At 47.1% G+C, this 21,665-nt stretch overlaps 1 protein-coding gene across 1 annotated transcript in view; it reads right to left on the bottom strand.

The window, feature by feature from the left end:
• tpo (thyroid peroxidase) overlaps positions 1-21,665 on the bottom strand; it is a 37,520-nt gene that overhangs the window by 4,778 nt on the left and 11,077 nt on the right. The window lies entirely within an intron of this gene.

Raw genomic sequence — 21,665 nt, 5'->3', positions numbered from 1 at the left:
CTCACTCCGAGGGATGTTTACGGGTAATCTGAGGTGATGCCTGCCAGGTACTTTGGTGGTGGTTGTAAGTGGAGCTGGTCGTCTCCCGTTGCTCTCACAGTATAAAGCGCAACTCTATGGAAACTTGACAGAATGAATGTATGAGTCTTACTGGCAGTGATGGAAGAAGTAGGCTACTCAGACTATTGACTTTACTTAAGTAAAAGTATAGCAATACCGGAATATACAAAAATACTCAAGTAAGTCCTGTATTCAAAATGTTGTTTCAGTAAAAGTATAAAAGTATTGGTATGAAAATGTACTTACAGGACCGAAGTAAAAGTATGCATTATGCCGAATGCCCCATTTCACAATCATATTCATATTCATATTAATAATAATAATAACGCCGTGACCCAGGGGCAATGGTGTAAAGTAATTAAGTACATTTACTCAAGTACTGTACTTAAGTATTTCCAATTTTCAATACTTCTACTTCTATTCCACAACATCTCAGATGCGAATATTGTACTTTTACTCCACTACAATTATTTGAAAACTTTAGTTACTAGTTACTTTGCAGATACACATTATTATATTATAAAACACACAAAGGGCACTATTTCAGAGATATATAATCAACTAAATTGAATAAATCCAGAGACTCTTAACCATCTTAAAATAGCATGGGAGCAAGACCTGGGGGTGGAATTGCCTGATGCGACATGGGAGACGGCGTTGAGGCTAGTCCATAGCTCCTCAATTTGCGCTGTAAGATTATTCATCGTGTCCATTACACTAACGCGAGACTAGCAAGGATATTTCCAGATATTAGTGACGAGTCTGACACATATGTTTTGGTCATGCCCTCGACTACAGGCCTTTTGGACTGACATAATTAAATCTTATTCCGACATATCAGGTGTAACCATCCCACCCAACCCCTTAACAGCCCTATTTGGCGTTCTTCCAGGGACTAACATCCCTCAACATCTTAAGAGAATAATTCCTTTCACCTCTCTTCTAGCAAGACGTCTCATACTCCTTAAATGGAAACAAGTTCTCGCACCCACACATAACGGTTGGATAAAGGATGTACTATTCTATCTCAAGCTTGAAAAAATTAGATTCTCACTTAATGGTTCTTTGATAACTTATAACCAAACATGGAGGCCTCTTGTGGACTATGTAAGGACCTTGACAGTGGCCCCGGAGGAAAGTGATACTAGAATTGGGGAAAGGTGATAATATTGACTTGCGTATTGTCCGTGTGAGCTGGTGTCTGTGCACACACAGGTGGTCCCCCCCCCCCTTTTTTTTCTTCTATTTGCTCTTCCTTTCTTTTCTTCTCCCTTCTTCTCTCCTTCCTTTTACCTTTACATTATTATTATTATTATTACCCTTATAGGTTTTTGTGTTCACCATCCATAGCGGCTATGGCCGGTGAACAGTCCAAATTTCCAGGCCCCACTGTGCGGCCTGTGGGGCCGTGAAAATTCAGGGGGCGGACTCTACATGTCCTGTGGGCCCCCCTCTGCGCGTGAACACCACTTGTTCGACCATCGGTTTTACGGATTACCCACACGGATGTTTTTCCCTTTGTTTACATTTTAGGGTCCTATCTTGCAGTTCAAGCATAATTCCACAGGGTGCCAGGCTATGAGCCACAACTATTAGAAGTGAACAGTGTACACCTCCCACACTATACTATGGGAAACAGCCTACTATTAGAACTATGGGCTGTGTACATTGTGTACACCTCCCATACTATGCTATGGTAAATGGCGTTTACCATCGTGTGACCTCCCGGGACGCTGTTTATCGCCAATTCCCGCCTAGTCCAGCCTGTTCCATGCTAGTATGACCTACAACACCCTCCCCATGTCTGTTCTCCCACCAGGCTGGACTATACTAGTCTTGGGTGCACTGTACTGTACTGTACTGTACTGTACTGTACTGTACTGTACTGTACTGTACTGTACTGTACTGTACTGTACTGTACTAGACTCTACTGGTCTCTAATAGGCTGTTTTAAGCTCTAGTAGGCTTTGCTAAGCTTTGCTGGGCTCTATGAGGCTATAAAAGACAGTACTTTACTGTGGCTCATGCAAAACTATGGCTCGTGAACACAAGCTATGGCTCGTGTACACAGTGGTTACTCCCTATGGTCTGAGTATCTACAGGGCTGACAAGGGACTAGTAAAGTCTAATAGAGAGTATTAGAGTCTGCTAAAGCCTAGTGCACTCTAGTCTAGCCTAGTCCAGCCTGTTCCATGCTAGTATGACCTATACCACCCTCCCCATGTCTGTTCTCCCAACAGGCTGGACTTTACTAGTCTCGGGTGCACTGTACTGTACTGTACCGTACTGTACTGTACTGTACTGTACTGTACTAGACTCTACTGGTCTCTAATAGGCTGTTTTAAGCTCTAGTAGGCTTTGCTAGGCTTTGCTGGGCTCTATGAGGGTATAAAAGATAGTACTTTACTGTGGCTCATGCAAAACTATGGCTCGTGAACACACAAGCTATGGCCCGTGTACACAGTGGTTACTCCCTATGGTCTGAGTATCTATAGGGCTGACAAGGGACTAGTAAAGTCTAATAGAGAGTATTAGAGTCTGCTAAAGCCTAGTGCACTCTAGTCTAGCCTAGTCCAGCCTGTTCCATGCTAGTATGACCTATACCACCCTCCCCATGTCTGTTCTCCCAACAGGCTGGACTATACTAGTCTTGGGTGCACTGTACTGTACTGTACTGTACTAGACTCTACTGGTCTCTAATAGGCTGTTTTAAGCTCTAGTAGGCTTTGCTAGGCTTTGCTGGGCTCTATGAGGGTATAAAAGACAGTACTTTACTGTGGCTCATGCAAAACTATGGCTCGTGAACACACAAGCTATGGCCCGTGTACACAGTGGTTACTCCCTATGGTCTGAGTATCTATAGGGCTGACAAGGGACTAGTAAAGTCTAATAGAGAGTATTAGAGTCTGCTAAAGCCTAGTGCACTCTAGTCTAGCCTAGTCCAGCCTGTTCCATGCTAGTATGACCTATACCACCCTCCCCATGTCTGTTCTCCCAACAGGCTGGACTTTACTAGTCTCGGGTGCACTGTACTGTACTGTACTGTACTGTACTAGACTCTACTGGTCTCTAATAGGCTGTTTTAAGCTCTAGTAGGCTTTGCTAGGCTTTGCTGGGCTCTATGAGGGTATAAAAGACAGTACTTTACTGTGGCTCATGCAAAACTATGGCTCGTGAACACACAAGCTATGGCCCGTGTACACAGTGGTTACTCCCTATGGTCTGAGTATCTACAGGGCTGACAAGGGACTAGTAAAGTCTAATAGAGAGTATTAGAGTCTGCTAAAGCCTAGTGCACTCTAGTCTAGCCTAGTCCAGCCTGTTCCATGCTAGTATGACCTATACCACCCTCCCCATGTCTGTTCTCCCAACAGGCTGGACTTTACTAGTCTCGGGTGCACTGTACTGTACTGTACTGTACTGTACTGTACTAGACTCTACTGGTCTCTAATAGGCTGTTTTAAGCTCTAGTAGGCTTTGCTAGGCTTTGCTGGGCTCTATGAGGGTATAAAAGACAGTACTTTACTGTGGCTCATGCAAAACTATGGCTCGTGAACACACAAGCTATGGCCCGTGTACACAGTGGTTACTCCCTATGGTCTGAGTATCTATAGGGCTGACAAGGGACTAGTAAAGTATAATAGAGAGTATTAGAGTCTGCTAAAGCCTAGTGCACTCTAGTCTAGCCTAGTCCAGCCTGTTCCATGCTAGTATGACCTATACCACCCTCCCCATGTCTGTTCTCCCAACAGGCTGGACTTTACTAGTCTCGGGTGTACTGTACTGTACTGTACTGTACTAGACTCTACTGGTCTCTAATAGGCTGTTTTAAGCTCTAGTAGGCTTTGCTGGGCTCTATGAGGGTATAAAAGATAGTACTTTACTGTGGCTCATGCAAAACTATGGCTCGTGAACACACAAGCTATGGCCCGTGTACACAGTGGTTACTCCCTATGGTCTGAGTATCTACAGGGCTGACAAGGGACTAGTAAAGTCTAATAGAGAGTATTAGAGTCTGCTGAAGCCTAGTGCACTCTAGTCTAGCCTAGTCCAGCCTGTTCCATGCTAGTATGACCTATACCACCCTCCCCATGTCTGTTCTCCCAACAGGCTGGACTTTACTAGTCTCGGGTGCTTACTGTACTGTACTGTACTGTACTGTACTGTACTGTACTAGACTCTACTGGTCTCTAATAGGCTGTTTTAAGCTCTAGTAGGCTTTGCTAGGCTTTGCTGGGCTCTATGAGGGTATAAAAGATAGTACTTTACTGTGTCTCATGCAAAACTATGGCTCGTGAACACACAAGCTATGGCCCGTGTACACAGTGGTTACTCACTATGGTCTGAGTATCTATAGGGCTGACAAGGGACTAGTAAAGTCTAATAGAGAGTATTAGAGTCTGCTAAAGCCTAGTGCACTCTAGTCTAGCCTAGTCCAGCCTATTCCATGCTAGTATGACCTATACCACCCTCCCCATGTCTGTTCTCCCAACAGGCTGGACTATACTAGTCTTGGGTGCACTGTACTGTACTGTACTGTACTGTACTGTACTGTACTGTACTGTACTAGACTCTACTGGTCTCTAATAGGCTGTTTTAAGCTCTAGCAGGCTTTGCTAGGCTTTGCTGGGCTCTATGAGGGTATAAAAGACAGTACTTTACTGTGGCTCATGCAAAACTATGGCTCGTGAACACACAAGCTATGGCCCGTGTACACAGTGGTTACTCCCTATGGTCTGAGTATCTATAGGGCTGACAAGGGACTAGTAAAGTCTAATAGAGAGTATTAGAGTCTGCTAAAGCCTAGTGCACTCTAGTCTAGCCTAGTCCAGCCTGTTCCATGCTAGTATGACCTATACCACCCTCCCCATGTCTGTTCTCCCAACAGGCTGGACTTTACTAGTCTCGGGTGCACTGTACTGTACTGTACTGTACTGTACTGTACTAGACTCTACTGGTCTCTAATAGGCTGTTTTAAGCTCTAGTAGGCTTTGCTGGGCTCTATGAGGGTATAAAAGATAGTACTTTACTGTGGCTCATGCAAAACTATGGCTCGTGAACACACAAGCTATGGCCCGTGTACACAGTGGTTACTCCCTATGGTCTGAGTATCTACAGGGCTGACAAGGGACTAGTAAAGTCTAATAGAGAGTATTAGAGTCTGCTGAAGCCTAGTGCACTCTAGTCTAGCCTAGTCCAGCCTGTTCCATGCTAGTATGACCTATACCACCCTCCCCATGTCTGTTCTCCCAACAGGCTGGACTTTACTAGTCTCGGGTGCTTACTGTACTGTACTGTACTGTACTGTACTGTACTAGACTCTACTGGTCTCTAATAGGCTTTTTTAAGCTCTAGCAGGCTTTGCTAGGCTTTGCTGGGCTCTATGAGGGTATAAAAGACAGTACTTTACTGTGGCTCATGCAAAACTATGGCTCGTGAACACACAAGCTATGGCCCGTGTACACAGTGGTTACTCCCTATGGTCTGAGTATCTATAGGGCTGACAAGGGACTAGTAAAGTCTAATAGAGAGTATTAGAGTCTGCTAAAGCCTAGTGCACTCTAGTCTAGCCTAGTCCAGCCTGTTCCATGCTAGTATGACCTAAACCACCCTCCCCATGTCTGTTCTCCCAACAGGCTGGACTTTACTAGTCTCGGGTGCACTGTACTGTACTGTACTGTACTGTACTGTACTGTACTGTACTGTACTGTACTGTACTAGACTCTACTGGTCTCTAATAGGCTGTTTTAAGCTCTAGTAGGCTTTGCTAGGCTTTGCTGGGCTCTATGAGGGTATAAAAGATAGTACTTTACTGTGGCTCATGCAAAACTATGGCTCGTGAACACACAAGCTATGGCCCGTGTACACAGTGGTTACTCCCTATGGTCTGAGTATCTACAGGGCTGACAAGGGACTAGTAAAGTCTAATAGAGAGTATTAGAGTCTGCTGAAGCCTAGTGCACTCTAGTCTAGCCTAGTCCAGCCTGTTCCATGCTAGTATGACCTATACCACCCTCCCCATGTCTGTTCTCCCAACAGGCTGGACTTTACTAGTCTCGGGTGCACTGTACTGTACTGTACTGTACTGTACTGTACTAGACTCTACTGGTCACTAATAGGCTGTTTTAAGCTCTAGTAGGCTTTGCTAGGCTTTGCTGGGCTCTATGAGGGTATAAAAGACAGTACTTTACTGTGGCTCATGCAAAACTATGGCTCGTGAACACACAAGCTATGGCCCGTGTACACAGTGGTTACTCCCTATGGTCTGAGTATCTACAGGGCTGACAAGGGACTAGTAAAGTCTAATAGAGAGTATTAGAGTCTGCTAAAGCCTAGTGCACTCTAGTCTAGCCTAGTCCAGCCTGTTCCATGCTAGTATGACCTATACCACCCTCCCCATGTCTGTTCTCCCAACAGGCTAACTTTACTAGTCTCGGGTGCACTGTACTGTACTGTACTGTACTGTACTGTACTGTACTGTACTGTACTGTACTGTACTGTACTGTACTAGACTCTACTGGTCTCTAATAGGCTGTTTTAAGCTCTAGTAGGCTTTGCTGGGCTCTATGAGGCTATAAAAGACAGTACTTTACTGTGGCTCATGCAAAACTATGGCTCGTGAACACACAAGCTATGGCCCGTGTACACAGTGGTTACTCCCTATGGTCTGAGTATCTACAGGGCTGACAAGGGACTAGTAAAGTCTAATAGAGAGTATTAGAGTCTGCTAAAGCCTAGTGCACTCTAGTCTAGCCTAGTCCAGCCTGTTCCATGCTAGTATGACCTATACCACCCTCCCCATGTCTGTTCTCCCAACAGGCTAACTTTACTAGTCGCGGGTGCACTGTACTGTACTGTACTGTACTGTACTGTACTGTACTGTACTGTACTAGACTCTAAGTTGTGCTTCTCTTCAAGATCTTCACCCTTCAACAGCTCTGTCTGCACTGCTGGTCAAAGCCTTGATTGCATCATTTTAACACACCTGTGTCTTATAATTGCCACCCTCTGATCTGTTGCAGGCACGTGCACATGTGACACAGACATCAAAGGGGGCTTGATTGTTTTGTTTTTTTTCCAACTTCTGATGAGAGACCAGCGTTAGAAAATGCTGTAGGGTTAGGGTTAGGGTTAGGGGTGTTTGAATCCCTGTTGGGGGATAATAGTTAGGTTTATTTCACTACCTGTTCCAGGGGTGGGCATATTTTTTTTTATTTTTTAAGTGACCTAATATATATTACCCCCCCCCCCCCCCCCCCCCGTTTTGAAGACGCTGGATCGAATGATGGCAATCTTGCCCCCCCCCCCCCATTTAGATGAAGCCGGATCGAATGACGGCAATCTAGACCTTCTAAAACCTTGGGAAAGTGGTTAAACCACCCGGAAGTTACTGTTTTAGGTTTTTTTCTCTGTGTTCTGTACAGTGCACCCAAGACTAGTATAGTCCAGCCTGTTGGGAGAACAGACATGGGGAGGGTGGTATAGGTCATACTAGCATGGAACAGGCTGGACTAGGCTAGACTAGAGTGTACTAGGCTATAGCAGACTCTAATACTCTCTATTAGACTTTACTAGTCCCTTGTCAGCCCTGTAGATACTCAGACCATAGGGAGTAACCACTGTGTACACGGGCCATAGCTTGTGTGTTCACGAGCCATAGTTTTGCATGAGCCACAGTAAAGTACTGTCTTTTATAGCCTCATAGAGCCCAGCAAAGCCTAGCAAAGCCTACTAGAGCTTAAAACAGCCTATTAGAGACCAGTAGAGTCTAGTACAGTACAGTACAGTACAGTACAGTACAGTACAGTACAGTACAGTACAGTACAGTACAGTGCAGTGCACCCGAGACTAGTAAAGTTAGCCTGTTGGGAGAACAGACATGGGGAGGGTGGTATAGGTCATACTAGCATGGAACAGGCTGGACTAGGCTAGACTAGAGTGTACTAGGCTTTAGCAGACTCTAATACTCTCTATTAGACTTTACAAGTCCCTTGTCAGCCCTGTAGATACTCAGACCATAGGGAGTAACCACTGTGTACACGGGCCATAGCTTGTGTGTTCACGAGCCATAGTTTTGCATGAGCCACAGTAAAGTACTGTCTTTTATACCCTCATAGAGCCCAGCAAAGCCTACTAGAGCTTAAAACAGCCTATTAGAGACCAGTAGAGTCTAGTACAGTACAGTACAGTACAGTACAGTACAGTACAGTACAGTACAGTGCACCCGAGACTAGTAAAATTAGCCTGTTGGGAGAACAGACATGGGGAGGGTGGTATAGGTCATACTAGCATGGAACAGGCTGGACTAGGCTAGACTAGAGTGTACTAGGCTTTAGCAGACTCTAATACTCTCTATTAGACTTTACAAGTCCCTTGTCAGCCCTGTAGATACTCAGACCATAGGGAGTAACCACTGTGTACACGGGCCATAGCTTGTGTGTTCACGAGCCATAGTTTTGCATGAGCCACAGTAAAGTACTATCTTTTATACCCTCATAGAGCCCAGCAAAGCCTAGCAAAGCCTACTAGAGCTTAAAACAGCCTATTAGAGACCAGTAGAGTCTAGTACAGTACAGTACAGTACAGTACAGTACAGTACAGTACAGTACAGTCTGTCTTTTATAGCCTCATAGAGCCTAGGGGCCGAGATAATAGTGAAAAACTGTTTGAAAGGAGTAAAAACAAAATTGGACACCTGTTTCTGGGTCAGCGCGTCGCCCCGAACGCGCCCATATAACTCTCCTCGCACACGGCCTTACCATTCTCCTTAATTGGCTAGGGTCAAATGTCAAGTTATTACGCGCAATAAAACAATATATCTCGAAATTGATGCATTTTTAGAATCCACCTTTTGGATATGTTGTACAGCTCGCCAAGGCGCACGCGTGGATGTCTTGTTTGTCCCGGTACGACACTCCTAAGTTGACCTCCTACACTTTCAGAAGGCACATAGAGTCTTATATCTTAAGACCATATCAAAGGACAAAGTCAGAAATAGAAATGTGTCGTAACGGGACAAACAAGACATCCACATGTGCGTCTCAGCCAGCTCTACAACATATCCAAAAAGTGGACCCTAAGTCCTTATCGTATTTGAGATATTGAGCGAGATAGCAAAGCCGTAACCATAGCCAATTAAGGGATAATTAAATCATGATTTGATATTAGGGTTTGATTATTTCAAATTTTAGCATTACTTTACGTGTAGATTTGGAAAAAAAATATATCGGAGAAATCACAGGCTTGGAACACCCTAAAACCAACCAGGAAGTGGCCTTTTGAGGCACTTCCTGTTGTCCGAGAAAAAAGAAACTTGCATATTTGGAATCAGCGCCATCACATTAGTCTAAAGCCAGAGTCTCGAAGAAAAATACAATTTCTAAAAATGTAACGAGGGTTGACCTTTGCAGTCTTTTCGCTGACCTTTGAGCTTTATCAGTGTCAGAAAAAATCAGGGCCGGTGCCAAAAAATCCGGCTTACTCTCAATATGGATTGAGAGAAGTTTCGGATTTAAAAAAAATATCTGGAGCGATTAGTTACAGATTTTGTGCTCAACAAAATCAGTTTTTTATACAAAAGTCAACGTCCAATCTTTTTGGCGACCATTTGTATTTCCCAAGGTCCTAGAAAATCGAGACCTATCCCATTCAATTCAGCGTCTTTTTTTGAGTCTGAAAAGGTGTTTTTTGATTTAAAAATAAAATATTTTTAAAAAATGTGAGAAAAGCTAAACTTTGAACTATTTCAAAAATCTATAACTTCTTATTAAACAATTCTAGACTATTGATGTAACCTACCATTCGACTCAATATCATATAAATAAGAGGGTGGAAGGGTCAAAATAAAATAATAATATGTTTGTGAAAAAAGCTTCAAGTTTACTAAACGTTATTGCTTGTTTAAACCACTTTCTAAGGGTCAGAAAAAATCGAGACCTAGCCCATTCGATTCAGCGTCCTCTTCTGAGTCTGAAAACGTGTTTTTTAATTAAAAAAAAAATATTTTTGAAAAATGTGAGAAAAGCTTAACTTTGAACTATTTCAAAAATCTATAACTTCTTATTGAAAAGTTGTAGACTATTGATGTAACCCACCATTCGACATAACCAGGGTTGACCTTTGCAGTCTTTTTGCTGACCTTTGAGCTTTATCAGTGTCACATGTACATATACATATACATATACGTATATGTTATAGCACATTTCTACTTGTTGGCATTGATTGATTGATTGATAGATTGATTGAGGCTAGCCTAGACTCAAGAGGGTCTATCGGGGGGGGGCGGGGGGGAGGGTACGTGGGACGAATTTGGCGAGACCCCGCCCAGAAACAGCGTCCCGGGAGGGCAGATGATCAGAAACGGCGTTTCCCATAGCATAATGTGGGAGGTGTACACGCCGTGTACACAGAGCACATTTCTACTTGTTGGCATTGATTGATTGATTGATAGATTGATTGAGGCTAGCCTAGACTCAAGAGGGTCTATCGGGGGGTGCGGGTGGGGGTACGTGGGACGAATTTGGCGAGACCCCACCCAGAAACAGCGTCCCGGGAGGTCACATGATCAGAAACAACGTTTCCCATAGCATAATGTGGGAGGTGTACACGCCGTGTACACAGAGCACATTTCTACTTGTTGGCATTGATTGATTGATTGATAGATTGATTGAGGCTAGCCTAGACTCAAGAGGGTCTATCGGGGGGGGCGGGGGGGGGTACGTGGGACGAAATTGGCGAGACCCCGCCCAGAAACAGCGTCCCGGGAGGTCACATGATCAGAAACGGCGTTTCCCATAGCATAATGTGGGAGGTGTACACGCCGTGTACACAGAGCACATTTCTACTTGTTGGCATTGATTGATTGATTGATAGATTGATTGAGGCTAGCCTAGACTCAAGAGGGTCTATCGGGGGCGGGCGGGGGGGGGTACGTGGGACGAATTTGGCGAGACCCCGCCCAGAAACAGCGTCCCGGGAGGTCACATGATCAGAAACGGCGTTTCCCATAGCATAATGTGGGAGGTGTACACGCCGTGTACACAGAGCACATTTCTACTTGTTGGCATTGATTGATTGATTGATAACTTGATTGAGGCTAGCCTAGACTCAAGAGGGTCTATCGGGGGGGGTGGGGGGGGTACGTGGGACGAATTTGGCGAGACCCCGCCCAGAAACAGCGTCCCGGGAGGTCACATGATCAGAAACGGCGTTTCCCATAGCATAATGTGGGAGGTGTACACGCCGTGTACACAGAGCACATTTCTACTTGTTGGCATTGATTGATTGATTGATAGATTGATTGAGGCTAGCCTAGACTCAAGAGGGTCTATCGGGGGGGGGCGGGGGGGCGTACGTGGGACGAATTTGGCGAGACCCCGCCCAGAAACAGCGTCCCGGGAGGTCACATGATCAGAAACGGCGTTTCCCATAGCATAATGTGGGAGGTGTACACGCCGTGTACACAGAGCACATTTCTACTTGTTGGCATTGATTGATTGATTGATAGATTGATTGAGGCTAGCCTAGACTCAAGAGGGTCTATCGGAGGGGGCGGGGGGGGTACGTAGGACGAATTTGGCGAGACCCCGCCCAGAAACAGCGTCCCGGGAGGTCACATGATCAGAAACGGCGTTTCCCATAGCATAATGTGGGAGGTGTACACGCCGTGTACACAGAGCACATTTCTACTTGTTGGCATTGATTGATTGATTGATAGATTGATTGAGGCTAGCCTAGACTCAAGAGGGTCTATCGGGGGGGGGGGCGGGGGGGGGTACGTGGGACGAATTTGGCGAGACCCCACCCAGAAACAGCGTCCCGGGAGGTCACATGATCAGAAACGGCGTTTCCCATAGCATAATGTGGGAGGTGTACACGCCGTGTACACAGAGCACATTTCTACTTGTTGGCATTGATTGATTGATTGATAGATTGATTGAGGCTAGCCTAGACTCAAGAGGGTCTATCGGGGGGGGCGGGGGGGGGGTACGTGGGACGAATTTGGCGAGACCCCGCCCAGAAACAGCGTCCCGGGAGGTCACATGATCAGAAACGACGTTTCCCATAGCATAATGTGGGAGGTGTACACGCCGTGTACACAGAGCACATTTCTACTTGTTGGCATTGATTGATTGATTGATAGATTGATTGAGGCTAGCCTAGACTCAAGAGGGTCTATCGGGGGGGGGGGCGGGGGGGGGTACGTGGGACGAATTTGGCGAGACCCCGCCCAGAAACAGCGTCCCGGGAGGTCACATGATCAGAAACGGCGTTTCCCATAGCATAATGTGGGAGGTGTACACGCAGTGTACACAGAGCACATTTCTACTTGTTGGCATTGATTGATTGATTGATAGATTGATTGAGGCTAGCCTAGACTCAAGAGGGTCTATCGGGGGGGGCGGGTGGGGGTACGTGGGACGAATTTGGCGAGACCCCGCCCAGAAACAGCGTCCCGGGAGGTCACATGATCAGAAACAACGTTTCCCATAGCATAATGTGGGAGGTGTACACGCCGTGTACACAGAGCACATTTCTACTTGTTGGCATTGATTGATTGATTGATTGATTGATAGATTGATTGAGGCTAGCCTAGACTCAAGAGGGTCTATCGGGGGGTGCGGGTGGGGGTACGTGGGACGAATTTGGCGAGACCCCGCCCAGAAACAGCGTCCCGGGAGGTCACATGATCAGAAACAACGTTTCCCATAGCATAATGTGGGAGGTGTACACGCCTTGTACACAGAGCACATTTCTACTTGTTGGCATTGATTGATTGATTGATAGATTGATTGAGGCTAGCCTAGACTCAAGAGGGTCTGCCGGGGGGGTACGTGGGACGAATTTGGCGAGACCCCGCCCAGAAACAGCGTCCCGGGAGGTCACATGATCAGAAACGGCGTTTCCCATAGCATAATGTGGGAGGTGTACACGCCGTGTACACAGAGCACATTTCTACTTGTTGGCATTGATTGATTGATTGATAGATTGATTGAGGCTAGCCTAGACTCAAGAGGGTCTATCGGGGGGGGCGGGGGGGGGTACGTAGGACGAATTTGGCGAGACCCCGCCCAGAAACAGCGTCCCGGGAGGTCACATGATCAGAAACGGCGTTTCCCATAGCATAATGTGGGAGGTGTACACGCCGTGTACACAGAGCACATTTCTACTTGTTGGCATTGATTGATTGATTGATAGATTGATTGAGGCTAGCCTAGACTCAAGAGGGTCTATCGGAGGGGGCGGGGGGGGTACGTAGGACGAATTTGGCGAGACCCCGCCCAGAAACAGCGTCCCGGGAGGTCACATGATCAGAAACGGCGTTTCCCATAGCATAATGTGGGAGGTGTACACGCCGTGTACACAGAGCACATTTCTACTTGTTGGCATTGATTGATTGATTGATAGATTGATTGAGGCTAGCCTAGACTCAAGAGGGTCTATCGGGGGGGGGGGGGGCGGGGGGGGGTACGTGGGACGAATTTGGCGAGACCCCACCCAGAAACAGCGTCCCGGGAGGTCACATGATCAGAAACGGCGTTTCCCATAGCATAATGTGGGAGGTGTACACGCCGTGTACACAGAGCACATTTCTACTTGTTGGCATTGATTGATTGATTGATAGATTGATTGAGGCTAGCCTAGACTCAAGAGGGTCTATCGGGGGGGGCGGGGGGGGGGTACGTGGGACGAATTTGGCGAGACCCCGCCCAGAAACAGCGTCCCGGGAGGTCACATGATCAGAAACGGCGTTTCCCATAGCATAATGTGGGAGGTGTACACGCCGTGTACACAGAGCACATTTCTACTTGTTGGCATTGATTGATTGATTGATAGATTGATTGAGGCTAGCCTAGACTCAAGAGGGTCTATCGGGGGGGGGGCGGGGGGGGGTACGTGGGACGAATTTGGCGAGACCCCGCCCAGAAACAGCGTCCCGGAAGGTCACATGATCAGAAACGGCGTTTCCCATAGCATAATGTGGGAGGTGTACACGCAGTGTACACAGAGCACATTTCTACTTGTTGGCATTGATTGATTGATTGATAGATTGATTGAGGCTAGCCTAGACTCAAGAGGGTCTATCGGGGGGGGCGGGTGGGGGTACGTGGGACGAATTTGGCGAGACCCCGCCCAGAAACAGCGTCCCGGGAGGTCACATGATCAGAAACAACGTTTCCCATAGCATAATGTGGGAGGTGTACACGCCGTGTACACAGAGCACATTTCTACTTGTTGGCATTGATTGATTGATTGATAGATTGATTGAGGCTAGCCTAGACTCAAGAGGGTCTATCGGGGGGTGCGGGTGGGGGTACGTGGGACGAATTTGGCGAGACCCCGCCCAGAAACAGCGTCCCGGGAGGTCACATGATCAGAAACAACGTTTCCCATAGCATAATGTGGGAGGTGTACACGCCTTGTACACAGAGCACATTTCTACTTGTTGGCATTGATTGATTGATTGATAGATTGATTGAGGCTAGCCTAGACTCAAGAGGGTCTGTCGGGGGGGTACGTGGGACGAATTTGGCGAGACCCCGCCCAGAAACAGCGTCCCGGGAGGTCACATGATCAGAAACGGCGTTTCCCATAGCATAATGTGGGAGGTGTACACGCCGTGTACACAGAGCACATTTCTACTTGTTGGCATTGATTGATTGATTGATAGATTGATTGAGGCTAGCCTAGACTCAAGAGGGTCTATCGGAGGGGGCGGGGGGGGTACGTAGGACGAATTTGGCGAGACCCCGCCCAGAAACAGCGTCCCGGGAGGTCACATGATCAGAAACGGCGTTTCCCATAGCATAATGTGGGAGGTGTACACGCCGTGTACACAGAGCACATTTCTACTTGTTGGCATTGATTGATTGATTGGTAGATTGATTGAGGCTAGCCTAGACTCAAGAGGGTCTATCGGGGGGGGGGGGGCGGGGGGGGTACGTGGGACGAATTTGGCGAGACCCCACCCAGAAACAGCGTCCCGGGAGGTCACATGATCAGAAACGGCGTTTCCCATAGCATAATGTGGGAGGTGTACACGCCGTGTACACAGAGCACATTTCTACTTGTTGGCATTGATTGATTGATTGATAGATTGATTGAGGCTAGCCTAGACTCAAGAGGGTCTATCGGGGGGGGCGGGGGGGGGGTACGTGGGACGAATTTGGCGAGACCCCGCCCAGAAACAGCGTCCCGGGAGGTCACATGATCAGAAACGGCGTTTCCCATAGCATAATGTGGGAGGTGTACACGCCGTGTACACAGAGCACATTTCTACTTGTTGGCATTGATTGATTGATTGATAGATTGATTGAGGCTAGCCTAGACTCAAGAGGGTCTATCGGGGGGGGGGGCGGGGGGGGGTACGTGGGACGAATTTGGCGAGACCCCGCCCAGAAACAGCGTCCCGGGAGGTCACATGATCAGAAACGGCGTTTCCCATAGCATAATGTGGGAGGTGTACACGCAGTGTACACAGAGCACATTTCTACTTGTTGGCATTGATTGATTGATTGATAGATTGATTGAGGCTAGCCTAGACTCAAGAGGGTCTATCGGGGGGGGCGGGTGGGGGTACGTGGGACGAATTTGGCGAGACCCCGCCCAGAAACAGCGTCCCGGGAGGTCACATGATCAGAAACAACGTTTCCCATAGCATAATGTGGGAGGTGTACACGCCGTGTACACAGAGCACATTTCTACTTGTTGGCATTGATTGATTGATTGATTGATAGATTGATTGAGGCTAGCCTAGACTCAAGAGGGTCTATCGGGGGGTGCGGGTGGGGGTACGTGGGACGAATTTGGCGAGACCCCGCCCAGAAACAGCGTCCCGGGAGGTCACATGATCAGAAACAACGTTTCCCATAGCATAATGTGGGAGGTGTACACGCCTTGTACACAGAGCACATTTCTACTTGTTGGCATTGATTGATTGATTGATAGATTGATTGAGGCTAGCCTAGACTCAAGAGGGTCTGTCGGGGGGGTACGTGGGACGAATTTGGCGAGACCCCGCCCAGAAACAGCGTCCCGGGAGGTCACATGATCAGAAACGGCGTTTCCCATAGCATAATGTGGGAGGTGTACACGCCGTGTACACAGAGCACATTTCTACTTGTTGGCATTGATTGATTGATTGATAGATTGATTGAGGCTAGCCTAGACTCAAGAGGGTCTATCGGGGGGGGCGGGGGGGGGGTACGTAGGACGAATTTGGCGAGACCCCGCCCAGAAACAGCGTCCCGGGAGGTCACATGATCAGAAACGGCGTTTCCCATAGCATAATGTGGGAGGTGTACACGCCGTGTACACAGAGCACATTTCTACTTGTTGGCATTGATTGATTGATTGATAGATTGATTGAGGCTAGCCTAGACTCAAGAGGGTCTATCGGGGGGGGCGGGGGGGGTACGTAGGACGAATTTGGCGAGACCCCGCCCAGAAACAGCGTCCCGGGAGGTCACATGATCAGAAACGGCGTTTCCCATAGCATAATGTGGGAGGTGTACACGCCGTGTACACAGAGCACATTTCTACTTGTTGGCATTGATTGATTGATTGATAGATTGATTGAGGCTAGCCTAGACTCAAGAGGGTCTATCGGGGGGGGCGGGGGGCTACGTGGGACGAATTTGGCGAGACCCCGCCCAGAAACAGCGTCCCGGGAGGTCACATGATCAGAAACGGCGTTTCCCATAGCATAATGTGGGAGGTGTACACGCCGTGTACACAGAGCACATTTCTACTTGTTGGCATTGATTGATTGATTGATAGATTGATTGAGGCTAGCCTAGACTCAAGAGGGTCTATCGGGGGGGGCGGGGGGGGGTACGTGGGACGAATTTGGCGAGACCCCGCCCAGAAACAGCGTCCCGGGAGGTCACATGATCAGAAACGGCGTTTCCCATAGCATAATGTGGGAGGTGTACACGCCGTGTACACAGAGCACATTTCTAGTTGTTGGCATTGATTGATTGATTGATTGATAGATTGATTGAGGCTAGCTTAGACTCAAGAGGGTCTATCGGGGGGGGCGGGGGGCTACGTGGGACGAATTTGGCGAGACCCCGCCCAGAAACAGCGTCCCGGGAGGTCACATGATCAGAAACGGCGTTTCCCATAGCATAATGTGGGAGGTGTACACGCCGTGTACACAGAGCACATTTCTACTTGTTGGCATTGATTGATTGATTGATAGATTGATTGAGGCTAGCCTAGACTCAAGAGGGTCTATCGGGGGGGGCGGGGGGGGGTACGTGGGACGAATTTGGCGAGACCCCGCCCAGAAACAGCGTCCCGGGAGGTCACATGATCAGAAACGGCGTTTCCCATAGCATAATGTGGGAGGTGTACACGCCGTGTACACAGAGCACATTTCTAGTTGTTGGCATTGATTGATTGATTGATTGATAGATTGATTGAGGCTAGCTTAGACTCAAGAGGGTCTATCGGGGGGGGGCGGGGGGGGGTACGTGGGACGAATATGGCGAGACCCCGCCCAGAAACAGCGTCCCGGGAGGTCACATGATCAGAAACGGCGTTTCCCATAGCATAATGTGGGAGGTGTACACGCAGTGTACACAGAGCACATTTCTACTTGTTGGCATTGATTGATTGATTGATAGATTGATTGAGGCTAGCCTAGACTCAAGAGGGTCTATCGGGGGGGGCGGGGGGGGTACGTGGGACGAATTTGGCGAGACCCCGCCCAGAAACAGCGTCCCGGGAGGTCACATGATCAGAAACAACGTTTCCCATAGCATAATGTGGGAGGTGTACACGCCGTGTACACAGAGCACATTTCTACTTGTTGGCATTGATTGATTGATTGATAGATTGATTGAGGCTAGCCTAGACTCAAGAGGGTCTATCGGGGGGGGCGGGGGGGGGGGGGTACGTGGGACGAATTTGGCGAGACCCCGCCCAGAAACAGCGTCCCGGGAGGTCACATGATCAGAAACGGCGTTTCCCATAGCATAATGTGGGAGGTGTACACGCCGTGTACACAGAGCACATTTCTACTTGTTGGCATTGATTGATTGATTGATAGATTGATTGAGGCTAGCCTAGACTCAAGAGGGTCTATCGGGGGGGTCGGGGGGGGGGTACGTGGGACGAATTTGGCGAGACCCCGCCCAGAAACAGCGTCCCGGGAGGTCACATGATCAGAAACGGCGTTTCCCATAGCATAATGTGGGAGGTGTACACGCCGTGTACACAGAGCACATTTCTACTTGTTGGCATTGATTGATTGATTGATGGATTGATTGAGGCTAGCCTAGACTCAAGAGGGTCTATCGGGGGGGGCGGGGGGGGGGGTACGTGGGACGAATTTGGCGAGACCCCGCCCAGAAACAGCGTCCCGGGAGGTCACATGATCAGAAACGGCGTTTCCCATAGCATAATGTGGGAGGTGTACACGCCGTGTACACAGAGCACATTTCTACTTGTTGGCATTGATTGATTGATTGATAGATTGATTGATTGATTGATTGAATGACTGACTAAGGCTCTCTGCTGCCCCCCATTGAGAAAATGTAGTTGGCACAGACAGTGTACACGAATAGCAGTCGCGAGTGTTCACGCTCCATAGCAACTATGGGAGATGATCGCTGCCGTGTTCACCGGCACTAGTCCGTACACGGGTCATAGTTTTTTCCATTAGAACTGCCTGCCGTGTACACCACTTCTATTGTTATTATTATTATTATTATTATTATTATTATTATTATTATTATTATTATTATTATTATTTCCCTTATTATTATTATTTATTTACTTTTATATCTCACTCCTACTATTTAAATACCTCTAGGGAACGGAAAGAGGGAAAGGAGAATACATTTAGGAAAAAAATATATATAAAATTGGAGAGAAAGGAGAGAAAAAAAAAATCTCTATGCAAAGTCGTGGCCATCTGATTCTTATCATCCATCACCATTTTCATTGCTAAATGATTATTGTTACTGGTGCTTTCGTTTTGTTTCTGAGTTCTTCTTGATTTTTTGTTTTTTTTCCCCTCCTCCCTTGTTTTCTAAGAACTTGTATGTGTTTTTTTTCTTTTTTAAATGAAGGAGGGGGGTGGGGAGGGGAGGAGGGGAAGGAGAGGGAAAGGAAAAGTTGTTTATATTTCTGGCTGTTTTTTTGTTTTCGTTTGTGTTGTGTTTTTTTTTTTGATTGTAGCACTGTCTCAGTACCCGGGAAGAGTGGGTGGATGGGAGGGAAATGAGGGGTACCTATGTACAATATATATGCTCGCATTTTGAGTTTACGAATGTTGCCCTCATATGGGAGGAAAAATAACCTGTAAAAAACCCAATAAACAGATATATAAAACATTAAAAAAAAATAAAACACACATTAACCACTTTAACCTATTTGCCACATAAGCTATTTTCAAACATTTTAGTACTTTTACTTTTGGTACTTTAAGTATATTTTGATGCCAATACTTTTGTACTTTTACTAACTATTTTGAACACAGGCCTTGTAACAGAGCATTTTTATATTGAGGTATTGCTACTTTTACTTAACTCATTGACTGCCAACAACGTCTTTTGACGCTTGTTATGTGTTTTAGTTTTTTTTTACACTAGATGGCGTTCTTCGCTAAGATATGAGTGACCATTTCATTCTCAGTCACATACAGAACCAGGAGATCACGTGATCACAAGATCTCCTCCACCATTCACTTCATGGTTAGCGTATTTGGAAAAATGCCTTTTTCCCGCCTCCCTGGATTTCCTCTGCATTTTTGACGAGACATGCTATATTCAACGGCCAATAACTAGCGATGATTTTTTCCCGCGGAAGCCCATAGAAAGCCTCCATGTTTAGCAACGATCGGGGGATCGATCATACTGGAGATAAATATTCTGTGACTATTTGAAAAGGTAAGGAAAACTAAAAATCGCTGGCAGTGGCTGATTTATTTATTCATTTACTCTGGCAGATTCGTAAATTAACGCCCGAAAGTAGCAGATCCACAAGCTCGAAACTTGTGGATCTGCTACTTTTGAATTTGAATCCTGACAAGTAACAGTTTTGGACGTATGAGGTTTACACCCGACAGAGACAATATACAAGATGCCCATATAAGGATCAGGGTCGAAGAGGCTGAGGGTATCATGCTTTGTCAATTGGCCAAGCATTGCTTGACATTTGTGCCACTGACGCAATATAAGCGTTAAACGAGCACATTAGGACTCCATTGTGTTGTTCAGGAGCGAGTCTTTACAGGTTAACTGATTTACAGTGTGAGAAATGTTCCGCTGGACGGTACATGTGAACGGAGGACTAGAAGAATATTGTAGACTAAATCACAGTGCTGCTACCGCAGTGAAGAACAAGGTGTACGCCTTTGAACTTAGGTATTTTACACCCGGCTATGGTGCTATGATTAATACCTACGTTTTCAACACAGTGTCTTTACGCTGGAGGACGTTGACCGCGGTGGAAACTGGACGTTCCAGGGCATGGGCATTCGGCAAGGTTCACAGGCATGAGGGCCACACAGCTGTGCTGATAGAATTTATCGTCTACATCTGGTGTCTTCCTAACTGCAATGTGCTTTTTGCATTTGATGTTGATGCCCAGAGATGGTTCAAACCCAGGGTGTCAGGGACTGTTCCAGGGGAGAGGAGGAACCACTCTGCCTGTGTCTTGGGGATGGTCATGTTTATCCATGGAGGATACCACCGGAAGACTGGATACACTAATGATACCTACAGGTTGGACACCGCCACAATGGTCTGGTCTTTAATTAACACCACAGGACCTCCACCACCTGCTTCAGAATCTCACTCTGCCACCATCATCGGGACAGAGATGTTTGTATTTGGGGGGCAACAGAACCAGGGGGGTCAGTACTACAACTACATCAGAGTGTTTGACACAGAGACCAACTGCTGGCTGAACACACCTTCTACACAGATTTTTACAGGACGCTTCAGTGAAGGGTTGCATTCAACTCTTGCCTACAATGGAGAGCTGTACATAATTCGTGGTGAAAACATGGAAACTACCTCAAGTTACCTGTGGAAATTCAATCGAGAGACCTTTTCCTGGAGCCGGTCCTCTCCCCTTGGGAGAGGACCGGGTCCAGTCTATTGGAAGTGCTGTTGCGTGGTGGGAGATAGCATCATCCTCTTTGGGGGACAGCGCCAACCCAATGACCTGCAAATCCTAGACATGAATCCTAGTCTGAAGATGTTATGTAAGCTAGCTGTTGTTCAGTACGGTGTGGAGCAGTCTGAACTCCCACACGACATCAGGTGGGAACTGAGTGCCATGACTACCAACAGAATCAGAACGCTCCCTGAGCACTCCCAAGGTATGAGCGCTGCGTTGAGAGCTTTTAAATCTGTCATTTTCACTACTTCTTAACTCTTTGCCACCGACGAAATTTCTCGTTAGATTCTGCCATTAACGAGAATGACGAGATTTGTGTTTTCAGTGGTTTTCCACCAGATGGCGCTGTTTGCTAACCTATGAATGATGCTTTCACTGCCAGATGATGACACACCTGGATCTGATGTAATTTTTTTGAAAGACCTCTCCTTTAATTCCTGTGGGAAAATGGCTTTATCTCCGATTCTGTT

Source organism: Gymnoscopelus microlampas (genome assembly GCF_963454915.1).
Source record: "Gymnoscopelus microlampas genome assembly, chromosome: 2".
Taxonomy (NCBI): Eukaryota; Metazoa; Chordata; class Actinopteri; order Myctophiformes; family Myctophidae; genus Gymnoscopelus; species Gymnoscopelus microlampas.
The sequence above is the reverse complement of the archived record's forward strand: the minus strand, read 5'-3'. Positions and strand labels throughout refer to the sequence as shown.